Below are 22,381 nucleotides of genomic sequence, written 5' to 3'. Positions count from 1 at the left end.
CTGTAAAAGGCTCAGGTCAACAACTTCTGACATTGCCAGTCCTATGGATAACACACCAGTATTATGGACTTCTGGTCTATATTGGATTATTTTGCTGAATTCACATACCTACAATATTTAAATGTCAATGGAATACCCATCTCTGACAAAACTAAACAAAAAAGGGGATACAAATGAATGACCATTTTGTATCTCTATATAGAAAATAGTTAGGCTAGAAATACAGTTACTTTCTCTTAATTCAATGAGAAGAAAGATTTGTACTAAGAGTGTTTGGACAGGATATCATGTCTGCATCTTGGACGATGAATAACCACTATGAAGACAACAATATGCAATGTATTAATTATTGAAATTGTCGTACTAAGTGCTTTTGAAACTGTCTCATTGCTGTTTCTCCTTAAAATTAATAAAAAATATAATTTTATCTTCCTAATAACTATAGCTAAATTTAGTAGTTAAATTGGATCCCACAAATTTTGACAATTTCTTTTTACTGATAAGTTTCTATGTTGTATGATGCTTTTCATAAATATAAGATTATTTACTAGCATGAAAGGTTATTTACAGATGCATGCAATTTTGAAAGATATTATTATTTAGTGCCGGATTGATAGCTCAGCGGTCTAAAGTGCCTGCTTAGGCAGAGAACAGCTGCAGGTATCAATCCCTAGTGTGTCCTTCCGGCCCAGTCCTCAGGGCATGCTGAGATGGCACTTGAGACTGGGGGTGGTGGCACACACCTGTAATCCCAGCGTTTGGGAGGAAGAAAACAAGAGGATCGCTATGAGACCAATCTATGCAGTGAGACCCTATAGACCCTGCATCTACTGTACTAAATACAAAAACAAACAAACAACAACAACAACAAAAAAAGATATTATTTAGACTTTTTGTATTTTGGTCACCATTGGGATAATAATGCTTTCTTTTCCTTTTTTATTTTCTTTTACTCTCTCTCGTGCCTGCCTCTTCTGTCACTTGTACTATTTGCTTTATTTCTCTGGATAGTTTATTGGGATTTTCCTTTTTAATGCATAATTCATTTTCTAAATATCATGCATGTAGTCAATCAATAAGAATATGTGTTCCAATTTTCATGAATGTAAGATCCTTAACTTGTCACACAGGCTGTATTTATACATGTTATTAACCATAGTTTCCATCTCCCTATTTATTTTAGCTTCTGGATCTGTTTATTCCCGAGACGAGCAAGACAAATGCCCAATAAATTGATAAATTTATCTCTTTAGTTTGTTTTTATATTGAGACCATCTTACACTATAGTACTAAATATTTATGACTTTTTATTTTCCCGTTTTTCCAATTTAATGGTGTTTTATATCTGTTATGGTTTGTGTCTAGTTGTCCCCCCAAAGCCTCATGTAGTCATGGGGTGAGAACTTCTAGAGTTTGTGTTAACTCATGATCCACTGGGATTATGTGTGATCCAAGGCTGGGATTATGGGTTTTAGTACTGCTGGGATTGCCCATAGGTGTGAGTACTTCCCCTACCCTGGGGCAGGTAATTTGCATTACAATATAAGGTGGGAAGAGAAGCTAGCTGCTTGAGCTGTTGCTACCCCTCCCTTGCTCTCTTGCTCTTTGCCACTGCCATGAAAGGTTGCCCTCTGCCATGTGCCACTCTGCCTTGGAGCCAGCTGAGTATGGACTGAAACCTCCAGCAACTGTGAGCTAAATAAACCTTTCCTTCCTTCATTTTGAGTGTCAGGTATTTGTCCCAGCAACAAGAGAAGAGTAACTAAGACAACATCTCTTGTGGTTTTCTTCTAAAATTTATATTTTCCTGATGCAAATATTATTTCTCTAAATGTCATTTGGTTAATAATATTAGCATGACATTTTTTTTATTACATATTTTCAGTTCGTAGTGTATTTTAAATATTTCAGGTGATATGTTTTGAATATTAAAAATTTTAATATGAGGTGTGTTTCATCTATGATTTTTATCAAATTATATGATCATGATTATATTAGAATTTGTTCATTTTCTTTTTATGTCTTTTTTGTTTTCATTAGTAATAACATATTTATTTTATTGATTTTCAGTTTTGCTTTTATATTGGTTATGTCTATATGAAAAAGTGTCATGCATATATTTTCATGTTTTTTTAAGATGAATTTTTATTTATATCTTTACACTAATAAGTTAGAAAACCACAAATCTTTCCGATCTCTTTTTCTCCTCAAGCACTCATCATCTCCTCTGAATTTCATTTCTGGATTTGTCGCAAATGATAGGGTTCTATTTTTTCCTTTCTCTTTTACCCTAGCTTGAGGAGACAACTCTATTTTTTCTAGAATAGCTAATCATTCTTACATCACAGATAGGCTGTAACATCCAGAGGAGTAAAACTCCTTATTTTGAAACCCCTTCTAAGGGGGTTTCATGAGACTCCACTTCCAAGGCCAGCATGCCCGAGGATGTTTTTACTCATCCACATATTTCTTTACACTTTTTCGTAGTGTGGTATCAGAGGATGTTCTCAGGGTCTTGTATATAACAGCACAAGCGCTCCCACCTTGAGCTCCAGCCCATGCCGCTTGCCCTTACATTTTCAGTGGTAATTTAGTTAAAGAAACAATGCTAGAAACTGATGTCAACCAATCTCATCAACTTTCTTATAGACAACCTGAGCTCTTTGAGTAAACGTCTCTTCATATTTTGTATTTCAAATAGAATTAGGTAGAGATGTTTCTTTATCTATCTTATTGACCTCTTCTGGATCCTTTTAGTCTGAGGCCTCCCTTCTTGATTTTTAGTGCTACAGAATTCTCTCTCAATTTTCTTCTGCAACTGTTCTTTGTGTTCATTCTTTTTTATTGTTCTAGAACTCTTACAGAGGTTGGGACTTTTATTGCTGGCATAACCCAGATTTTCTGACATATTCTCTGTCTTTATCACTATCTGGGATGTTCTGAGAGCATTCCTCATTGGTATGTCTTTGCTTAATTGTTTACTCTCCCGCTTTACCCATCTTGTTTAGACTACTAAAGTGATTTTAGATATTATATTTCTCATTTTAATATCCCCAGCATTTTTGCAGGTTTTATAATACGTGTTTGCCATTGCCTAATAATTACATGTCTTATATTTTAACACCCTCCCTCCTATCTTTAAGAGCATTTATTATGCTTATTTTATAGACTTAGATCATCTGTTCCAATAATTATGCTTTGTGTATCAGAGGCTCTTTGTTTCATGGTCTTTCTTGGATAATTATAGTAATCTGCAGGTGTGTACAAACTTGGCACATCAACTCATATGTTCCTGGATGATAGTTACCCTTTCCAGAAGAGCATGAACAAATTTGTGTATACCTTGTGAGTTTAATGGGGGCTTCAATAAGCCCCAAGATGGCTACCCTAGGTAGCTGAGCAAGCTACAGTAAGGTAACCTACAGTAAGTCTTCTTCTCTGCTGTCTCCACTTTTTCAGGCAGATCCTTTGACATACTTATTACTAATAGACCATACAAGAAGTACTGAATTATCTCCCAAACCTTATAATTACATTTTATTATATATGATCCCCACTTCACAGCCTCAAGGAGTGTTTCTCCTGCTCCTCTTGAGAAGCAAGCAGACATGCTGTTAATTGCCCATGGAGAAGGTCACGTAATAGTGAGTTGCGAGTGGCTTTTAAAAATAGAGATTAGCTCTGTATGACAGCCAGCATGGAAACAGGAACCTCAGGATTACAGTTTCAAGGAGCTGGATTCTTTACTCAGAAGGCTTTCTTTTCCACTGTCCAGCATCTGATGGGCCTGCTCTTGCAGTCAAGCCTTGATGGCCATCTGATGAGACTCAGAACAGAGGACACAGCAAAATTAGCCTGTACATCACAACATACCAAAATGGAAATAATGAATATGTGCTACTTGAGACCTGTAAGTCTGTGGTGGTTGGTTATGAAGCAATAAAATCCAGGCAGCCTCCATCTTCTCTTGGCTGCTCCTCCTGGTTACCACACTCCCAGGAAGCACTCTGGACAAGGTTTGCCCGTTCTCTATCAGAGGAGAGCACCCTCGGGGAAGATTGTTGTTTTACATGATAGCCACATTTCCTTAATGTTTGAGGAGGCAGAGGGACTGAACAGATATCCCCAGATGTTTCTCATCACCTCTGTTCAGGTAATAATTGTCCAAGATTTTATCAGTTTTTAGACAACAATAAATTTTGCTAATTTCCTAAATTTCAGAGTTTCCACCAGCATTCACTTTTTTGTGTGTTTCTGAAGAAAGGCTTTCTTGGGCCATCAAGATAGCTCAGTGGAGTAAAGCACTTGCTTAGGCAATCATAGGCTAGCTTAGGGGCTGGGATCAAGCCTCAGCATGACATGCCTTGCTAGGCCCATCCCCAGGGTAGGCTGAGCTGGCCAGAATCCTGGCATGAAGACGCATATTTGTAATCCCAGATCTGGAGAGGTTGAAAACAGGAAGATCACCATAAGTCCAAGCTCTGTAGTGAGACCCTGCAACAATATGTAAAAAGGGCCAGGGAGATAGCTCAGTGGAATAAGCCCTTGCCTGGCAAGCACAGGTGCCTGAGTTCAATCCCTTGTTCCAAAAAAAAAAAAAAAAAAAAAGAAAAGAAACAAACCAGAAGTTTTAAAAAAGGCTTTCTTACATCTGCGCCATAAAATTGAAACAAAACAAACATTGTTGATATGATATTGACATGCTTTCTCTTCAACACTTTGAAGATACAAAACTTCTGTGGCTTTGTTTCCAGGATTAATATTGAGAAGGCATTTGATCAAACTGAATTTCTTCTTTTAAAATAAGATTACAGGGCTGGGGAGATGGCTCAGTGGAATAAGCGCTTCCCTGGCAAGCACAAGGGCCTGAGTTCAATCCTTGGTTCCGGGAAAAAAAAAAATAATAATAAGATTACATTCTAGAAGCATGTCAGTTTCCCTACAACTTATGTGTCTTCTTATACTATATATCATTTTTATTTGTAAGCTTCTCTAATTTTGTCTTAATATTTTCAGATCTTGAAAATTCTCTGAGCCTTATATATTTATGTATTTCTACATCATCATTTGTTTTATTTATTATTTTCTGGTATTGTTGTAAATGTTTGAGGACATATTTATTTATTTATTTATTTATTTATTTATTTATTTTTTGTGGAACCAGGGATTGAACCTAGGCCCTTGCGCTTGCCAGGGAAGTGCTTATTCCACTGAGCCATCTTCCCAGACCCACAGACATTCTTATTTCTATCTATAAGCTGTCTTATATTTGTTAAGTTTTTAATATTTCTATTCTTTTATAATTTTATAATGCCTTCTAAATAACTTCTTTGAATCTGGTCTTCCTGTTCACTAATTTAGCTCTGACTTTATTATTTCTATTAACTCTACATCCTGTGATTTTTAATATAACATATAAAATTTTATATTTTACACTTAATATATTAATCTGTTTCTTCCTGATAAGTGCTTTTTACGTCTTTTTTATATCCATGTCAGTCACCAATATATCCTGCACTATCTCTTATAAGATACTTGATATGTTTACTTTTAAAATGTTGATTTCTCTAGTACATGAAGTGAGAATCAAGGGCCATATATATTATTTGGTATCTTACCGTATTATTTTAACAACTGTAGTCAGATCCTTATGCGTCCCTTAAAGTCTTTTTCCTTGCCTAATGATGTTGCCTGGGGATGTGGGCTTCTGCTTTTCTCTACTAAAAAAAACCTTTGTAGATGGCACTGGCACAGTCATGTGCTGTGTACCTTCAATTTTCTTTTTCTCTTAAGAGAACCCTGGTGCTTACCTAAGAATTATTGTTTTTTTGTTTTGTTTTGTTTTGTTAAACTATGCTTAGCACTCAGAAGAGGAGAGAGAAAAGATGTTTAGCAGCTGTTACTCGAGGACCTTCATCCACCCTCACTCAACCAAGGTTCTGCTTGGCCTTGTTGTTTTCTATGTGAGTAGAAATCCTCTATCCATAATTTCTATATACACAAGAACTGGCTGAAGGATCTTGCACAATTTTTTGGAATTTCCTGTCTTTGTACAGTAAAAATGATTATAACTTTTACTGTTACTGTTGCTGTAATATTTAATGGAGATAATTTATACAAAGTTATTAGAACAGTATTTGACACATATTATGACCTATGTGCTCAGGTAGCATTGTGCTTCTCATTCCTGACACTTCTATATATTTAATTAATGACCCGAACTATGACGTATCCCTTCTATCCATACACAGAACCTTGACTCTCTGCAGAGTACTGCGAAGCTACACCAGCACCTCTAATTTCCAGGACCTCTTCATGCTTCCTTGTTGTCATCTATGTTTCTAGCCATCCCAGAAACGTGGAAAAAATTACTGTGAAACTGTTCAGACAGAAATACAAACAATGTTGTATCTTAGTGGAATTAAAATAAAAAGAATTTGAGACAGGATTTCACTCTGTAGCCCAGATTATCCTTGAACTCACAGGAATCCTTTTGCCTCATTCTCCCAAGTGCAGGGAAAACAGGCAAAATTGTTAAAAATCTATAGTGTCTTAAGCCCACAAATTCTAGGTCTATAAATCTTTGCCTGGTAGGTAATGTGTGAACCCAAGTTCTGTTGTGTACAGTGTTTCCCTTCAGTGGTTATAAAGAAACTATAACCATTATGCCATCTAATTCTGTATGATTCTTCAAAAAGGCAAGAGAAAGGCTTATGAACTTATTTTTAAGAAGAAATAAATTTTAAGTCTGGAGGAAAAAATTAACTAAATCTAATTGGCCTCCATTTTGCAGACATATGATTTTAACCTAGGTGTTCTCACTTCTAGTGCAGTGCCTATACCACCTATGCTATCAGAATATTAAAATTTCTCTGGGAAGTGTGTGAGTGGACTAGTGTTTGTTGACATTTCAGAGTTCCTAGTTTGGTTTCTTTCCTCCTTAGTAGACTTGGGCTCAGGGTAATCCCTACCTTTTCCATCAGGAAGAAAGCCTATGATATGTTATTCACCTTTAACTAAGTGTAGTTGGGGCCAGACAAGAATGGTGGAAATGACTATCACAATGGACATTTTCTTTTCCTATAGTTCAACTTCTGATCAATGCATGTGAACTCATACGTCCTACTCTGAGTTACACACAGTGTGCTTTGTAAAATTTTCTAGTAGTCTTGGAAATCTGATAACTACAGATATGGTAAATCAGCTAAAGGAAATGGGTCCTCAGCATTGAATCTATTACATGAGTTAGCCCACTAGGTTTTATATACATTGTTAGTATGAGACTGTTCTGCTTCTTAGAGGAGTGTGTATGAATTCTGAGAAAATATACTAGAAAGTTTCAGTAAGTACTGGAAATTAAATTGGTGCCGATTCCTATAAAGTTAATATTGTAAATGAAGCCTAGAAAACTAAGACACACAAAGCCATTAGCAAATATGCATATGCTAAATATATTTCTCAATGCTTATGTGCATGCCAAAGGAAGTCAAAGAAGTTATAGCTCTTATTCCTTCATTATCGAGACAGCAATTTGTAACATGTAGTCATCAGTGAATGCTTTTGCAGAGTAAAGAAGGCAAAACCAATCTGGGCAGATAATTGTAGCTGGATCAGGTTCTCTGGAAGAGACAAATTTGAGTTATTTAAGTATGCATAAGGAAGAGGGCAGGCATTCTTAATGAGGTGTAGAAATAAAAAAAAGAAGAGAGCTTAGAGAAGAGGAAGGTAAAACATGTGGGCAGAAAGCCATCCATTATCAGAACATAACCATTGTATAAAGCACCATTGAATTTACAATAGTCACATAATAGCTTCTTAGAATCTGTAAGCTATACCTATTTCTGTTTGATTTTTGAATGAATGACTAAACCTTTTCATGCTGACAAAATATGGTCATTTCTTTTTTATCTTTGCAAAGTAAAGATAATTCTTTTTATAGCAATGTATGTACACCATTGGGAAAATATTTTTCCCCATTTCTTGCAATTCTAATATATATATATATATATATATATATATATATATATTCATATATTCATTTCTTTTTCTACTTTTTATTTTTTAACAGAATACAAAATGGTAGAAAAAATAAAACAAACATTAGAAATGATACAGAATTTCACAGAATACGAGGAATTTGACAATGGTTATTGTATTACATAAAATTACCTTCAAGTAATTTGTTTAGATTACCAGATATAAACGTGCAAAATTGGATGTAAAAAAGAAGCATTAACTACTTTGAATAGATCAGCAGAAATCACCAGTACAGTTATCCAAGCTATTCTGTGTATATACACAGTATATCTTTTTCCTTTCTTTTGTCCTTTTCCTAAGTTCTGTGGTTTACTTTAGAACTCAGTAATATGAAGTGATATGTAGCTACCAATATTAAGTATGAATTTGATACCTGATGTGCCTGGGACAATTCTGCATTTAAGTTTATGAAAAGACTAGTCACTCACGTAAGGACTTGGAGCCTCTAGCATCCTATGTAGGGTGGAAAAGCTCAAAATGAAACAAATTCTTCTGCTGTGAGGAAACTTGATGTCTCAGAGAGAGTTATCGGCTAGTATGAGTAGCTGGAGGATATAGATCAGAGATATTCTACCTGAAGTAATCAGAGTTTAATTAATCTTGAAGAACACAACAGAAAAATGTGTATGATCCAGGCCAGCTGAAGATCTTCAATTTCAGCAGTGACTCCTGGGATTTTCATATTCAGCTGGGATAGGACACTGAGAGAAAATGACTACAGACGATCAGCAGGCCTCATGACATCATCTGTGGCTCACACACAGGGCAGGGGTGGAAGTCTGAGAATAAGCAGAAGTCTTGAATTTGTGCTCTTGACATTGCTAGTATGTGCAATTTTATCTCTTTGCAAGTTCAGGAGGAGAGCTGTGAATATCTAGCCTTGAGAAGGAATAAAGCACCAGACCATGACAGGCATAAGCAGAGTTTTGTGTTTTATTTATTCACTCTTAAGGAAAAATCACTTAAATAAATTAAAATTGGTTTCATTCAGGATCCTTAAAGAGTCTATTTGACACATTCTCAAAATCCAAAATCCTTGCCCTTAACTGTCCTTATTTTAAGAGATAATTTATCTTTCTTGTGAGTATGTTTCTGGGTGCAAATAGACCATGCCTAAATTTGGTGACCTTATCTATAGATCTGCACATGAAAGTGGTTGAAGCCATAGAAGAACTAGAAAGGCTTAGGCTTGATCAGGTGACCTATAAGGTGCAGAGGAGGCAGGACTGACTCAGGGATCCCCAGGGACATTTCAGCAGCTGTTTGGATTTTTCTTCTTAATATATTAGCTTTTAGATGTGAGTGTAAATTCACCTATAGAAATATATTAGAGAAAAAAACAGAGAGAAAATCACTAGGACCATACAACCATCTATTGATTTCAGACCTTGTCAATTCAACCATTCATTGAATTTAATATCAGACTTGTTTTCTTTTAATTAATAAACCAATCAATTGATTTGTCTGCTTTTTTGAGATGTGTGCAGGAAGTGAGGGCACTCAATCTTCAAAGCTCAATCAAGCAGCTGAGTTGAGGGAGGGCTGAAGGTGGCTTTTTGCTAATGACTTAAGAAAAAGCCAGTCACATAATTTTTATTTGAAACTTACTGTTCAAAGTTTCATATGTAACACGTGTCCAGGAATAATAGTCACCACACCATATCTGCCACAGTTCTTTGAACTGTCCTTTCTATATTATATAATGTGCTGCAATTCTTTAAATTCATGGGGTTCTCAAAGGCAGCAATGTCAATTTCCTACTCTGAAACAGTTCTGTTAACACTTGGAAATTGCTTAAAGTAATAACTTTTAGTATGCTGCTGTTGCTCACATTGGTCACATAATTCAACATATTATTAATAATTCTCAGTTCCCAACTCTGAGTTAAACTGAACTCTGACCTTGATGAGCACATTCCTAAGTTGGCATGTGGAGGTGGCTTTTTACGCCTGGTACGCACTGCACTGAGGACAGCATCGTAGAGGCGACCACGGAGGGGCAGATGCATCTTGTCTTTATGCTTTCATGGAAACATCTTCCCATCGCAGTTTACACTGAGAATTTACTCAGGCTGTAGTTTGTATTTTTCCCCCCTGAGTCCTGAATAAGATTGGCTCAGGGCCTGAACGCTATGCAGTTTTTCTTGTTCTGGCAACCTACGAAGAGAAGGTATTTTGCAACTTAGCTCAGTTGTTTTTTAATGTTTGGAAAGAAATATGTCTTCTGTAGTTTTTTTTTTTCTGTTGAATAGAAACATACTTTCTCAATGTACAGAATTGCCTCTTCCATATTCATACTGATTTGCATTTGAGTCCAAAAGCAATACAATGATTTTATTCCCTGATAATTCGCAAGCTCAAAAATTAGTGTGAGCCACAGTCCCTATAGGATTCCAGTGAAATTGGATTTGCAATAACTAAGGGAAAACACAATAAAATCTTCAGTGTAGAAAGAAAAGATTTATGCTCCCTATTTACCTTTATTGTATGTCCTGGGGAGTAATCATCTTTGACATTTGTAAACTACCCTTCATGCAATAGTCCCTCAGGTCTTCCTCAGTCTAGAGCAGCTCTTGGAGTGTCAGTTCTCTACTCAGTGACACATTATTATCTCACAGTGGGAGGCCAGAGCCTTTAAATGGGTGGTAAAAGCACAATGTGCTTAAAGCAAAAACTGAAAAAAAATCCTTGAGGGGAAGAAACTCTGGTACTAGGAGTTTTTTACATAAAGTACACTGGCAACATGAAGAGCTGAGAGGGAACATGTACCTCTAAGGGCAATTCACTCCAGGGAAATGATGAAGTATGCCTCTGGGTAGTTTCAAGTCTATGAGAAGAAGACCATAAAAACCTGGTTAAGGTAAACATCAATGTTGATGTTAGGAGACCAACAGACTGTGGTTTACAGTGGAACAAGTTTTCTTAAAACCATACCCTCTTCTTAAACAGGAAATCACACTCTGTAACTGTTACCAACAAGGCTATTTTGGGTACAACTTCAACAATGATGAGTACAAATGACAATAATCATTACCCTAACTTCTTGTGGTGTCTCACACTGTCCAAAAAGGCTACAGTTATGGGAATCAAGGGGATACTGACTAATATTACTCTTAATAAATTACATGGTAGAGCAGCAGTGGCACTACCTCACCAAGTTGATGTGACAGAATATGTAAGTATGCAGATGATTCCTACTCTGCAGAACTCAATCTTACTTTTAAGTCATTTGCAAAAACAGCTGTCTGATTGTAATCTACTCTTTCACAGCCTTTTAATTATATCAGCTTGACTCTCAGTTTGCAAATTCAAAATAATCACCTGTACATGAATATTTTAAATACTTTATATATGTATATAATTTTATTTTGTTTTTCTTCATACATTTCTGTAGCTGAGCAACCAAAATAGAATTACCTACTCCCAGGTTCTTATATTTCACTCTGCAGATTTTCCAATGGCAAAACTTCTCTATTGTCTTTGGTTTCAGTGTTTGGAGAATAAGTTTTCATCTTTCATTTACATGTTCAAACTTTTTAAGGGGGCAGTTACATTATTTTGAAACAGCATTCAGTTTTCCCAAAACACATAAAAAAATAGAAAATTCTAAAATTAGTCAAAGGAAAACAAATATACTAGGCATAAAATGAAAACAAAAGATAATATCATTCAACCTCAAAGAAAAGTGAAGTCCTTCTATTTGCAACAAAATTGGTGAAAGTGGAAGACGTCATACTAGTCACATAATATAGATGCAGAAAGATACTTATCAGATGTTTTCTCTTATAGCTGGAAACTAAAAAGAGAAGTCAATCTAAAAATAGAATAGTGAGTTCTGCAGACTGGGAAAGGTACAGGGGTTCATGTGTGGAAGACTGGTGGATGGATATGCCCGATGCGCACTGGACCCAGGCAAAGAAATATCACAATGAGTCCCTTAATATGGTTTAAAAACAGATACAACGGGAAATACAAAATACAGTAGGTTGCTATTCTGTAGTAATTTAAGGAACTTTTGGTGAAATAAAAAATGTGAGGTGAGTTTTCACAAACAGTAAAAAAAAACCTTTCAAAATTGAAGGAGAAACAAGTACATTTGTAGAGAGTCAAAAGCTGCAAGAAAATCTTGTTAGCAAACTCACTTGATAAACACAGTAAAGAGTCTTCAATAAGAACAAAATAACATTGAAGAATGAAGAAGATGTATAAGATTTTCTCATTTAAGTCTCTTTTAAAAGACATTACATTTTTATGTATTTAGTACAGGATCTATAGGGTCTCACTACACAGATCATACTCACAGTGATCCTCCTGTTTTCAGCCTCCCAAGTGCTGGGATTACAAGTGTGTACCACCATGTCTAGTCTCAATCGCTGTCTCAGTGCACCCCATGGGTGGGGCTGACACAGCATGCTGAGGATCAAACCCCAGTCCCTGTGTCTTCCTAAGCACATGTTTTAATTGGCTGAGCTGTTTGGCAGGGTCTAAAAGATAATACCTAATAAAAGCGATTATAGGGTTTTAATCTATGGAAAAATAAAATAAATTGCATCAAAGAGATGAAAATCAGGATGCAGAAAAGATTTACAGATGTCTATTGCCTATTTAATAACTTGACTTTTTGCTATTGACTAATTTTGAGTTCCTTATATGTACTGATACTCATACACTATTGATAGAAATACAAATTTATGCAATCACAATGGTAAACAGCATGATAATTTTCCAAACATTAAGAATAGAACTACCATATGGCCCAGCATTCTAACTATTGGATATTCATCCAAAGGAAATAATGCCATTATGTTGGAGAGATACCTACACTCCTATGTTTATTATAGCACATATAAGAGCCTAAAATAGAAACAATCTAAATGTTTACCAAGTAATGAACAAAAAAGAAAATCACAGTGCAGTACTACTTAGCCATACAAAAAGGATGAAATTCAATCTCTTGTGGCTAGATACCAGTAATGTACTATATATATGGAAGAGCTGAAAGGGTTGTGTATGATTTCACCCTGATGAAGGGTTTACTTTTAATGAGATAATAATATTTAATCCACTTTAAACATTACACAATGTGTATAGCTATTGAAACATCATACAGTGCTTCATTAGTAAATGTATTTATGTGCTTGTGTATCAAATACACACAAATTTAATTAATAATAATTCAAAATAGACTTCATATGGAAATGCCTAAAATCCAGAAGATGAAAAAGTTTTGGAAAAGAATAAATTTAAAAGGCTAAGATAATTGATTTCATATATTCTCATAAATCCGCAGAGATCAAGATAATGTTGTAAGGACTGGCCAGATAGCACATCGGACTAAAGCATCTGCTTAGGCAGAGCACAGTGGCAGGGTTTGATCCCTAGCAGGCCACGCTGGCCCCACCCCTGGGGCATACTGAAAGGGTGATTGAGACTGGACGTGGTGGCACACTTCTGTAATCCTAGCTCATGGGAGGCTGAAAACAGAACTACCATGAGTCCAATCTACATAGTGAAACCCTGCAGACCCTTTACTAAATACATAAAAAAAATGCTGTAGAGATAGTTAATGAAAACAATGGATCACAAGAAAGATTCCAGAAATAAATCAGTTCATACATACAGAAAGAAATTTTGAGATGTTGAATGGAGAAAGGGTAGTCATTGAAATAAGCACAAGTGGTAAAGGAACTTTGGTGTAATTTTTAAAGAATATAAAATAGAGATAAAGAAAAAGACAGCATTAGAAATGGTACAAGATTTCACTAAACAAAGTAATAGGAATGCAACAATGGTTGCTGTATTACATGATGCTACCCTCAAATTAGTTGTTCACATTACCACATATGAATGCATAAGATTTGATTAAAAAGAAAAGAATAGTAAAGAAGTTATAAGAAATTTGAAAGAAGAAAAAAATCTGAGTAAAAAAATAATAAACATTGATTGCTCCTTTCAAAAGACCAGCACAAATCCATGATACAATTATACAAACTATCTTACATATATAACCAAACATATCTGTTTCCCTTCTTACATTTGTCCTTTTCCTCATCCCAGGTTTTCCTTCCCGCTGAACAATTTCTTTCCCTTTCATGGTATTTGTTGTACCTTTTGTATTTTTATTCCTCATTCAAGCTCTCACACTAGTGAGATAATATGATCTTTGCCCATGTGTATCTGATTTTTTCACTTACCAATATCAACTCTAGCTGCATCCATTTATCTATAAAAGTCTTGAATTCATCTTTTTATAGCTTAATAATGCTCCATTGTCTTAAAATAACATCTTTTTTTGTCCCTTCCTCAGTTGATTGACATTTGCGTTGTAAGATTTAGCTATGATAAATCATACTGCTATAAACAGGGCTGCACATATATCGCTGTGGGTGTGCAGGGTTGAACATATAACGATGATTTCAGTTCTTTTGGAAAAATACCTAGGAGGGAAACAGCTGGCTTGAAGGGGACCTCCAATTATAGCTTCTTAAGGAATATCCATACTGATTTCTATGATGGTTTTACTAGCCTGCACTCCCACCAACAGTGGAGAAGTGTTCCTTTTTCCCCACAGCCTCTCCAGCATTTGTTAAGCCAGTGGATCTCATAGAAGTTCTCTCTAGCATTTGTTACTGGTAAACTTCTTGATGATAATTGCTTTTTTCTGGCCTAATATGGTATCTCAGTGTCATTTTAATTTGCATCTAGTAAGTGACCAACTATGTTGAACATTTTTTCATAAATTTATTTTCCATTTGTACCTCTTCACTTATGAAGTGTAGATTCATCTGAGAGGACCATTTTTGGATTGGGTCTTTGAATTTTGTCAGCCTGATGTTTTATTAATTCTCTATATGTTTTAGATAGGAGTCCTTTGTCTGACGGTCAGTCTGCTATAATCATTCCCGACTTTGTAGATTTTCTTTTTGCTCTGTTGGTGATTACTTTTGACATCCAGAAGCTCTTCAGAAAAGATGGGATCTCAATTGTTGATTCTTTGAAGTATTTCTCATGCAATTTGGTTTTTGCTCATGAACTTTTTACCTACCACAATGTTCTTAAGGATTTTGCCTACTTTCTCCTCCAGAAAATTTAGTGTTTCAGTTTTAATGTTTAAATCTTTGATTCATTCTGACCGTAGTTTTGTGCAAGGTAATAGACAAGGGTCTATTTTAAGCCTTCAGCATGTGGAAAGCCATTTTTTCTAGCACCATTCAGGAAAGAGGCTATCTTTCTTCCAATGAACATGTTTGGCCCTTTTGTCAAAGATAAGATGGCTGAGTGTGCTTGTATTTATGTTTACATCTTCTAATCTGTTACATTTATCTACAGGTCTGCATTTTTTTCCAGTTCCATGCTAATTTTATTACAGTAGCTTTACAGCATAATTTCAAGTTAGAGATTGTGAAGCTTCCTGCCTTTTCTTTGCTACCCAGGATTGCTTTTGCTTTTTTAGGTGTCTTCTCGATTTGAATAAATTTTAGGAATGTTTTTACTAGATTTGTGATGTATAGTGATGGTATTTTATTCGGGATTACATTTAGTCTGTATAACAATTTTGGAAGTTTGGCCATTTTCACAATGTTCGTTCTTCCTATCCAGGTGCAAGGAACATCTTTCCATTTTCTGAAATCCTCCTCTCTCTCTTTTTTTAGAGTGCTATAATTTTCACTGTATAATCTGTTACCCCATTTGTGAGATTGATTTCTAAGTATTTCATTTGGGGGTGCTATTACGAAAGGTGTGGTTTCCATAATTTCTCTCTCAGTGCATTTGTTATTTGTGTATAAAAATAATATTGATATTTGCCTATTGACTTTGTATCCTTCTATGAGGAGCTCTGTGCTATACCTAAACTGCATCAGAACATAAATTTGGAATTTCATACTCCAAAATATCTAGAAGAAAATATGAAAAACATCCTTTTTATCTGCAATAAGCAATACTACAGAAATGTAACAGTAAAAATGTAACCTAAAATGTTAATTAAAAGAGCTTCACCAAATGCAAGGATTTTAGAGGTTCAGAAGAAATGTTAAAGAATGGATGAAATAAGGCTGGGAGAAATATTTTCAAAACATCCATGTAAGGAAGGAGTTATATCCAAAATACATAGAAATCCTCTAAAACACCCAATAATAAAAAATCACAGTTTAAATTGTGAGCAAAATTTTAGACATATACTCCTCCGAGGAAGATATAAAGATGGTACATGAACACATTAAAATATTCTAAATATTACATTGAAGGATTTTAAATTCAAATTGAAATCACAAAAAAGATACCACCACTACAAACCTGCTAGAAAGGCTAAAATTAAAAGAGATAGAACATAACAGCTGCTATGAATGTGAGAAAAACTAACTTCTTACATTGCTGGTGAAAATGGAAAAAGTATATATTTTTAATACAATCTTGAAGTTTCTTAAGTCTTTGGAGTCCATTCAGCCCTCTATGCCTAGCTTTTACCCAAGCAAAAAATGTGCATATAAGAAAACCATGATGCATAGAAGATAAAAAATAAAAAATATGAAAGCAGTTTACATATTTTATGACTTAATTACATTAATTAATGGAGTTTAACAGATATACAAAGAATTTTTGAATTTTACCATTAAAATAATTTTCAGCATATTTTCTCAAAATTTATGATTACTTGCACAGTTACATTTTCTAGTAATTTTCATTTCAGATGGATTTGATTTAATGTACATTAATTTGGCTTTATTTTCTTTTAATCTAAAGGACTTTTAGGATGGGCTTTCTTGCAACAAATTTCCTAAACACGTTTGGTTTTATTTTGCTTCTTTTGGTATTTGATTGTTTTGTGGATTGAAACCAGAATTTTGCACTGAGCTACACCTTCAGACCCTTCTTTTTCTTCTTCCTTCCTCCCTCCCTTCCTTCCTTTCTTCCTTTCTTCCTTCCTTCTTTCCCTCCTTCCTTCATTGATTTTTGAGACAAGGTCTTGATATATTGTCAAGGTGGGACTCCAACTGTCAGTCCTCTTGCCTCAGCTTTCCTTAGTGTGGGGAATTCAGGCATCTTCCAACGTTCTCAGCCCTATAGTTTTTCTTGACCTTGTGTTCCCTTTGTTTTACCTTCATGTATGGAGGATAAACATGCTTGTTGTTAGTTTTTTTTCTCAAAATGTTAACTATCCCATCCCACAGCTGTAAGATCTATCATTTTTTTATTCTAGGTGAGGTGGTGACCATATTAGTTTCTGTGCAGGAAGAAGTGATTTTTCTTTGTCCATTTTTCAACAGTTTTATGTATACTTTAACAAATATGAGCTCAGTTAATTTTTCTGGCTTATGGAGAGGTTCTTGAATACTCAAGTATGCTCTTCCTCAAATGTTGAAAATTTGGTCCTAGTTTCCAAAAACTAGCAATTCTTCTCAAGACTTATTTTCATTAAAAATATTATGGTAGGCATGACATTGTATCCTAAGTCTTCTGGTCTTCTTCACTTTATTAATTATTTTGATAGTGTAAATGTTGGTCTCTGGGTAATTTCTATTGATGTATTTTCAAATTTTCTCACTAATTTGTACCTTAGCTCTACTATTGAGTCTCATCTTGTAAACTACTTAAAAAAAAAACTCGCACTTATTTTTAGGCCTCCAATTTCATACTCTTACATTATCTGTTCATTGGGAATTTTTCTTAGCAAGCCATTGTGCATTTTTCTAGTTTTTATATATTATTTCTCTTATTTTTTGAACATGTATATAACTGCTGCTTTGAAATACAAGGCTTTTAAGTCTACATTTTGGTCTCAAGAAGACAGTTTCTATGCCCTATTCTTTCCACCTTGATTATTGACTGTGTTTTATTGCTTCTTTCTTATATTTTGACACTTTTGATTGAAAATGGGTAAATTTCACATATGATATTGTAGCAACTTGATTTTTTCCCCTCATTTGTTGTTACTGTTCCTTTTTGTCTGTTAGTTAAATTATATGACTAAATATCCAAAAATCTGTTTCTCTTGCTGATATTTTCTGCTCAGCACTACTTTTAGCATTAAGTTTATTTATATCTCATCAGAGACCATCTGCATGACTGCATATCTTAGTGGTTTGGCTAATGGCTGGTAGTACTTGTGCTCAATACCTTTGGTTATTTAATATCTTTCTTCTTATTGTAATGTATCTATGTGATGTTGTCACATACACTTTGAATCTTCATTGTCTTGCTTTTACATTAGCACTTTCCTTATCTATTTTTGTATTAATTCAGTGGCTTCTTTTTTCTCCTGCACATGTGCAGAGAACCAATCAAAAACTTTATTTCTGTTTAATCCATCAACTATCCTTGTTTAAAATTTCAATATAATGTGCTTCATTTGATAGTTTTACAATTTTAAGATGTTAAGCCACAAAGATCCCATTATCACTAAGACTTTCAGAGGTATAGCCTAAATCTGTCTTTCTCCCCTGCCCATTTATTCAGAATTCATTTATGTTTAAAGGCTTCTTTCAGCGCACATGTGTACATTGTGTGTCAAAAAATTAAGTGCCAGAGAGATACCTCAGCAGTCTAAGTGACTGCCTGGCAAGTGCAAGGACACAGATTTGATCCACGGTACCATATAATGTACTGGCCATGAAACTGGGTGTGGTGATGCACAACAGTAATCCCAGTGCTAGGGAGGCTGAAACAGGAAGATTACCATGAGTTTGAGCTGCATATGGAGACCCTATACCAAAAAATAAAAAAAGAATGAACTAAAATGTATAAGGTATTAATCAGACCCTCATGTGCAAACATCATATTGCCTCCTGAGTGTGAGAACTTGAAAGAGAAAAATGGAATCTGAAGGGTACAATAGACACTAGGAAAAAAGAATAGAGGAGAAGGATAGGAGATGGAGTGGGGGTAGGAGATTTATATATGTATGTAAGCAGGATGGTTTAGGCACCTGTACTGTGCATTTCTTCTGGTCTATGGAACAGAACAGATAATGCTGAATTTATATTGTCTCTTTTCCTGAGTTCCTTATACTTTTGGTCTTCTTAATTTCTTGTACATTTCTTTCTTTTTCTCTTTTCTCCTTCACTTTTATGCATATATCTGATGAATAACTGGCTGGAAGACAACAGAATGTATTACAACAAAGGCTGTGTAATTCATATTATTTTGTTAAATGGAATTTTGTATCACTTGAAAATTTTCTGTTTTAATTCTAATTTGTACTGTCTTAAAAACATAACTGGACAAAGCATGTGTGTGGGTAGTCATATTGCTAGTTATCAGAATGCAGTAGAAGCATCATTGCAGAAACCATGGACATTAGAAATGTGATAAAGAAATGCTATGAAAAATTTCATAGCCAGATAGTTGTTAATCTCCATAAAGCAAACCATTCCTTAAAAGACACAATGGCATATATCTTGATAACTTTTTAATTAATTTTATTGAGAAACAAATGGCAATGAGACAGCTTCAAAGCAGGTTAGTAGGAGAGTTACAATAATTAATATATTGCATATCGTTGTCTTTGTAGTAGTTATTCAATGTACAAGATGAAGACATGATATCCTGTCCAAACACTATTAGTACAAATCTTTCTTCTCATTGAATTAAGAGAAAGTAGCTGTGTATCTATCCTAACAATTTTATATATACAGATAAAAAATGGTCTTTTATTTATATCCCCTTTTTCAATTTAGTTTTGTCAGAGATGGCTATTACATTGCCATTTAAATATTGGAGGACTGTGATTTCAGTAAAATAATCCAATATAGTCCAGTAGTCCATATTAGTGATGGCTTATCCTATAGACACTGGCAATGTCAGAAGTTGTTGACCTGAGCTGTTTGCAGCTCAGCATATTAATATGGCTTTATTTTTTATACTTCATTTTTATACTTTTGTGCTGGATGATTAAGACAAAGATAAAGCAAGACCTACATAAAAAAGTAACTTTTGTATCTGCCATGGTCAGTCAAATCTCCTCTGGATTTACCCTGAAACACTGTACTGCAGTTTGTAGATCCTTTGTCAGTGTCAGCCACATGGATGACTCACGGCCATTGCTTGACCAATTTACTCTCTGTGAAAGCCTAAGAAAATGTTTCCTCTCCATAGGCACACTCTACATAGTCAATCACATTCCTCTGTGGCCTGATAATCTCCTTGATCAGAAAATTTGGGATACAACTAAGTTACAGGATGTTACGGTACAGGTTCTCCTGTGTCCTGAGTCCTCACTGACCTTGAATGGCTATGGACAAAATGTTGACTCTTCTTGCAGCCCTTCTTTTTACTAATTTTTGGTCTACAAACTTAAGTTGTTAACCCTCTAGAAAAGAAGATTAATGATATTATTACAATATAACATAGGCAGTTGAGTTTAACCTCACTATCTGTCTGAATATAAAACATCTTAGACAGCATGGAACGGGTATTTTCCATCAATTATCAATATGTTAAACTTTAAATTCCTACATATTGTGAAGAAAAATAAATAAAAAATATTAAAAAACAGTAATACACAATTACGTATTTTTTCACAGAAATTTAGAAATCTAAACACATACGAAATTGTAGCAGAACATACCTGTGCCATTTGTCCTGTCTCTTGTTCTCATTTATTACTTTTTTTACAAAAACAATCAGTTACTTGAGAGACAGTATAGCAGTAATTGATATAACATTAGAAGCAGTACATATTTGGAGGATCAGAAGGACAGTCATTGCAAGGATAGGCCTATGATTACATATTGCTTTGTTCATTGCAGTTGTTTAGTTCACAGGTATCAGCATATATAGTTAGGCAGGGTGAAAATCCTACCAATTAACTGCTAGTTTCAAAAACAGGCTGAAGATTCTCAGGATCATTGCCTTAATCTTCTAGTGCATATAAATGTATGGCTTTGCCCCTGTCATGTTTCCTAGCTTTTCTTCTTGTGCTCTCTTCCTTGTATAATCCTTAAATTCTCACTCTCTTTTTAATTCTGTTGTGCCTTTCTATTTTTATTTCTTCTTCTGAGTTTTTACACTACGGAGAGTGTATGATATTTACATATATGGGGCTGGTGTATTCCACTTATGAATATATCTTCAAGTGGCATTCAGTTTAATATGAAGGTTTTAAGATTATCATTCTTTATAGCTCTCTAATACTCCATTGTATAAAAAATACCACACTTTTTTCCATCTATTCCTCATGTGACAGGCATTTTGGTTGTTTCCAAGATTTGGGTAAGACAAATTGTGCTGTTACAAACATAGGTGCACATATATCACAGATACAATGTTTTCAGATTCTCTGGGAAAATTCCCAGTAGGAGATAGCTGTTTTTTTTATTTTATTTTATAGTATCTGTAATAAATGCAAAGAAATCAATACAAACAAAACTTGGCTTTAGCAAACTGTACATTACATAAATATCTTTCTTTACTATAAAATTCAACTTCTTTTTCACATAAAGCCTTCCATAATTTTATTTATTACATCTAGTTTTTCTTTATATCTTTTAAAAAAGTGCCTTTTAGATTTACAGCTTGTGCTTCTAAGCGAAGGTTAGAACATCATGCCCCCCCCAAAAAAAAAGTACAAAGAAAGTTGCTACATAAGCTCTTAAAAATCATATGTTACAAGGTTCTAAAATCTCTTCAGCACTGATTGGTTGGTAGATTGTATTATACTAGCATGGTGCTTGGGAGGGCTGTTTCTTGGGTGGACGGAGCAGTGCCATGGGAAGCCGCCCAGATGGTCCACTCAAGCCCTTGGCTATGTGTTGATGGGCCAAAGGCCCAGCATTCATAAATCCACGGTCATTTTGGGTGTCCTTAATCCAGGGTCATTTTGGGTGTCCTTACTCAATGTTTTAGGCTCAGACTCCCTCAGACTTTGTTAGCTCTCCTCTTTTCACGTTGTTTCATCCATATCATAAACCATGACTTGTACTCCAGACACAGAGGAGCAAGAAAGCTGCCTCAACAAGAGCTTCTGCCAAGATTGAGGTCCTCTTTGATTAGCTGGTTTGAATAGGATTTCCAATCCTAGTTTTTTAAGGAGTCTCCACACTGATTTACATAATGATTGAACTAGTCTACATTCCCACCAGCAGTGGAGAGGTGTTCCCTTTTCCCAACAGTCTCTCCAACATTTGCTGTTGGTTGATTTCTTTATGATAACCATTCTTTTTGGGGTATTGCAGTGTTATTTTAATTTGTATTGCATGGATGGCTAGTGATGTGGAACTTTTTTTATGTGTTTATTCGCTTCTACAATTTTGTCCTCTGAGAAGTGTGTGTTCATCTCGGATGCCATTTCTGGATTGGGTCTTTAAATTTTGGGCCCCTAATGTATTTTAGTTATTTATAAATTGTAG

The sequence above is a fragment of the Octodon degus genome, unplaced genomic scaffold (genome assembly GCF_000260255.1).
Source record: "Octodon degus isolate 3935 unplaced genomic scaffold, OctDeg1.0 scaffold00019, whole genome shotgun sequence".
NCBI classification, from domain to species: Eukaryota; Metazoa; Chordata; class Mammalia; order Rodentia; family Octodontidae; genus Octodon; species Octodon degus.
This window is presented reverse-complemented; position numbering follows the sequence as displayed.